The following is a 5,255-nucleotide window of genomic DNA, read 5'->3' as shown; positions in this document are numbered from 1 at the left end:
TGCAACTTATTTGTGGCACTGTCGTTTAGGTCATATCGGTGTAAAACGCATGAAGAAACTCCATACTAATGGACTTTTGGAACCACTTGATTATGAATCACTTGGTACTTGCGAACCGTGCCTCATGGGCAAGATGACTAAAACACCGTTCTCCGGTACTATGGAGAGAGCAACAGATTTGTTGGAAATCATACATACCGATGTATGTGGTCCGATGAATATTGAGGCTCGTGGCGGATATCGTTATTTTCTCACCTTCACAGATGATTTGAGCAGATATGGATATATCTACTTAATGAAGCATAAGTCTGAAACATTTGAAAAGTTCAAAGAATTTCAGAGTGAAGTTGAAAATCATCGTAACGAGAAAATAAAGTTTCTACGATCTGATCGTGGAGGAGAATATTTGAGTTACGAGTTTGGTGTACATTTGAAAAACTGTGGAATAGTTTCGCAACTCACGCCCCCCGGAACACCACAGCGTAATGGTGTGTCCGAACGTCGTAATCGTACTTTACTAGATATGGTGCGATCTATGATGTCTCTTACAGATTTACCGCTATCATTTTGGGGATATGCTTTAGAGACGGCCGCATTCACGTTAAAAAGGGCACCATCAAAATCCGTTGAGACGACGCCTTATGAACTATGGTTTGGCAAGAAACCAAAGTTGTCGTTTCTTAAAGTTTGGGGCTGCGATGCTTATGTGAAAAAGCTTCAACCTGATAAGCTCGAACCCAAATCGGAGAAATGTGTATTCATAGGATACCCAAAGGAAACTGTTGGGTACACCTTCTATCACAGATCCGAAGGCAAAACATTTGTTGCTAAGAATGGATCATTTCTAGAGAAGGAGTTTCTCTCGAAAGAAGTGAGTGGGAGGAAAGTAGAACTTGACGAGGTAACTGTACCTGCTCCCTTACTGGAAAGTAGTTCATCACAGAAAACTGTTTCAGTGACACCTACACAAGTTAGTGAGGAAGCCAATGATAATGATCATGAAACTTCAGATCAAGATACTACTGAACTTCGTAGATCAACCAGAGTAAGATCCGCACCAGAGTGGTACGGTAATCCTGTTCTGGAGGTCATGCTACTAGATCATGATGAACCTACGAACTATGAAGAAGCGATGGTGAGCCCAGATTCCGCAAAGTGGCTAGAAGCCATGAAATCTGAGATGGGATCCATGTATGAGAACAAAGTATGGACTTTGGTTGACTTGCCCGATGATCGGCAAGCGATTGAGAATAAATGGATCTTTAAGAAGAAGACTGACGCTGATGGTAATGTTACTGTCTACAAAGCTCGACTTGTCGCAAAAGGTTTTCGGCAAGTTCAAGGAATTGACTACGATGAGACCTTCTCACCCGTAGCGATGCTTAAGTCCGTCCGAATCATGTTAGCAATTGCCGCATTTTATGATTATGAAATTTGGCAAATGGATGTCAAAACTGCATTCCTGAATGGATTCCTGGAAGAAGAGTTGTATATGATGCAACCAGAAGGTTTTGTCGATCCAAAGGGAGCTAACAAAGTGTGCAAGCTCCAGCGATCCATTTATGGACTGGTGCAAGCCTCTCGGAGTTGGAATAATAGTGTGATCAAAGCATTTGGTTTTATACAGACTTTTGGAGAAGCCTGTATTTACAAGAAAGTGAGTGGGAGCTCTGTAGCATTTCTGATATTATATGTGGATGACATATTACTGATTGGAAATGATATAGAATTTCTGGATAGCATAAAGGGATACTTGAATAAAAGTTTTTCAATGAAAGACCTCGGTGAAGCTGCTTACATATTAGGCATTAAGATCTATAGAGACAGATCAAGACGCTTAATTGGACTTTCACAAAGCACATACCTTGACAAAATTTTGAAGAAATTCAAAATGGATCAAGCAAAAAAAGGGTTCTTGCCTGTGTTACAAGGTGTGAAATTGAGTAAGACTCAATGCCCGACCACTGCAGAAGATAGAGAGAATATGAAAGATGTTCCCTATGCATCAGCCATAGGCTCTATCATGTATGCAATGCTGTGTACCAGACCTGATGTGTGCCTTGCTATAAGTTTAGCAGGGAGGTACCAAAGTAATCCAGGAATGGATCACTGGACAGCGGTCAAGAACATCCTGAAATACCTGAAAAGGACTAAGGATATGTTTCTCGTATATGGAAGTGACAAAGAGCTCATCGTAAAAGGTTACGTTGATGCAAGCTTTGACACTGATCCGGACGATTCTAAATCGCAAACCGGAAACGTGTTTACATTAAACGGTGGAGCTGTCAGTTGGTGCAGTTCTAAACAAAGCGTCGTAGCGGGATCTACATGTGAAGCGGAATACATAGCTGCTTCGGAAGCAGCAAATGAAGGAGTCTGGATGAAGGAGTTCATATCCGATCTAGGTGTCATACCTAGTGCATCGGGTCCAATGAAAATCTTTTGTGACAATACTGGTGCAATTGCCTTGGCAAAGGAATCCAGATTTCACAAAAGGACCAAACACATCAAGAGACGCTTCAACTCCATCCGGGATCTAGTCCAGGTGGGAGACATAGAGATTTGCAAGATACATACGGATCTGAATATTGCAGACCCGTTGACTAAGCCTCTTCCATGAGCAAAACATGATCAGCACCAAAGCTCCATGGGTGTTAGATTCATTACAGTGTAATCTAGATTATTGACTCTAGTGCAAGTGGGAGACTGAAGGAAATATGCCCTAGAGGCAATAATAAAGTTATTATTTATTTCCTTATAATCATGATAAATGTTTATTATTCATGCTAGAATTGTATTTTCCGGAAACATAATACATGTGTGAATACATAGACAAACAGAGTGTCACTAGTATGCCTCTACTTGACTAGCTCGTTAATCAAAGATGGTTATGTTTCCTAACCATGAACAATGAGTTGTTATTTGATTAACGAGGTCACATCATTAGTAGAATGATCTGATTGACATGACCCATTCCATTAGCTTAGCACCTGATCGTTTAGTATGTTGCTATTGCTTTCTTCATGACTTATACATGTTCCTACGACTATGACATTATGCAACTCCCGTTTACCGGAGGAACACTTTGGGTACTACCAAACGTCACAACTTAAATGGGTGATTATAAAGGAGTACTACAGGTGTCTCCAATGGTCGATGTTGGGTTGGCGTATTTCGAGATTAGGATTTGTCACTCCGATTGTCGGAGAGGTATCTCTGGGCCCTCTCGGTAATACACATCACATAAGCCTTGCAAGCATTACAACTAATATGTTAGTTGTGAGATGATGTATTACGGAACGAGTAAAGAGACTTGCCGTTAACGAGATTGAACTAGGTATTGGATACCGACGATCGAATCTCGGGCAAGTAACATACCGATGACAAAGGGAACAACGTATGTTGTTATGCGGTCTGACCGATAAAGATCTTCGTAGAATATGTAGGAGCCAATATGGGCATCCAGGTCCCGCTATTGGTTATTGACCAGAGACATGTCTCGGTCATGTCTACATTGTTCTCGAACCCGTAGGGTCCGCACGCTTAAGGTTACGATGACAGTTATAATATGAGTTTATGCATTTTGATGTACCGAAGGTTGTTCGGAGTCCCGGATGTGATCACGGACATGAAGAGGAGTCTCGAAATGGTCGAGACGTAAAGATTGATATATTGGAAGCCTATGTTTGGACATCGGAAGTGTTCCGGGTGAAATCGGGATTTTACCGGGTTACCGGGAGGTTACCGGAACCCCCCGGGAGCCATATGGGCCATCATGGGCCTTAGTGGAAAGGAGAAAGGGGCAGCCCAAGGTGGCTGCGCCTCTTTCCCCTCCCCTAGTCCTATTAGGACTAGGAGAAGGTGGCCGGCCCCCCTCTCTCCCTTCCCCTCCGAGGAATCCTAGTTGGACTAGGATTGGGGGGAGGAATCCTACTCCCAGAGGGAGTAGGACTCTCCTGCGCCTCCCTCTTTGGCCGGCCAGCCTCCCCTCCTCTCCTCCTTTATATACGGAGGCACGGGCACCTCTAAACACACAAGTTGACACAAGTTGATCCACGTGATCGATTCCTTAGCCGTGTGCGGTGCCCCCTGCCACCATATTCCTCGATAATACTGTAGCGGATTTTAGGCGAAGCCCTGCTGCTGTAGTTCATCAAGATCGTCACCACGCCGTCGTGCTGACGAAACTCTTCCCCGACACTTTGCTGGATCGGAGTTCGGGGATCGTCATCGAGCTGAACGTGTGCTCGAACTCGGAGGTGCCGTAGTTTCGGTGCTTGATCGGTTGGATCGTGAAGACGTACGACTACTTCCTCTACGTCGTGTCATTGCTTCCGCAGTCGGTCTGCGTTGGGTACGTAGACAACACTCTCCTCTCGTTGCTATGCATCACATGATCCTGTGTGCGCGTAGGAAAAATTTTGAAATTACTACGAAACCCAACAAATACTTATGCCTTTTCTCTCTTATTTTACAAGGTTTACATGAGGAGGGAGAATGCCGGCAGCTGGAATTCTGGGCTGTAAAAGGAGCAAATATTAGAGACCTATTCTGCACAACTCCAAAAGTGCTGAAACTTCACGGAAGCACATTTTGGAATATATAAAAAATGCTGACGAAAGAATTAACCAAAGGGGGCCCACACCCTGGCCATGAGGGTGGGGGCGTGCCCCTGTCTCGTGGGCCCCCTGGTAGGCCTCTGGTGCCCATCTTCTGCTATATGAAGTCTTTCGTCCGAGAAAAAAATAAGAAGCAAGATTTCGGGATGAAACACCGCCGCCACGAGGCGGAACCTTGGCGGAACCAATCTAGGGCTCCGGCGGAGTTGTTTTGCCGGGGAAACATCCCTTCGAGAGGGGGAAATCATCACCATCAATCCTCTCAGTGGGAGGGGGTCAATCTCCATCAACATCTTCACCAGCACCATCTCCTCTCAAACCCTAGTTCATCTCTTGTATCCAATCTTTGTCCCAAAACCTCAGATTGGTACCTGTGGGTTGCTACTAGTGTTGATTACTCCTTGTAGTTGATGCTAGTTGGTTTATTTGGTGGAAGATCATATATTCAGATCCTTTATGCATATTAATACCCATATGATTATGAACATGAATATGATTTGTGAGTAGTTACGTTTGTTCCCGAGGACATGGGGGAAGTCTTGCTATAAGTAGTCATGTGGATTTAGTATTCGTTTGATATTTTAATGAGATGTATGTTGTCTTTCTTATAGTGGTGTTATGTGAATGTCGACTACA

Source organism: Triticum dicoccoides, chromosome 7A (genome assembly GCF_002162155.2).
Source record: "Triticum dicoccoides isolate Atlit2015 ecotype Zavitan chromosome 7A, WEW_v2.0, whole genome shotgun sequence".
NCBI classification, from domain to species: Eukaryota; Viridiplantae; Streptophyta; class Magnoliopsida; order Poales; family Poaceae; genus Triticum; species Triticum dicoccoides.
The sequence above is the reverse complement of the archived record's forward strand: the minus strand, read 5'-3'. Positions refer to the sequence as shown.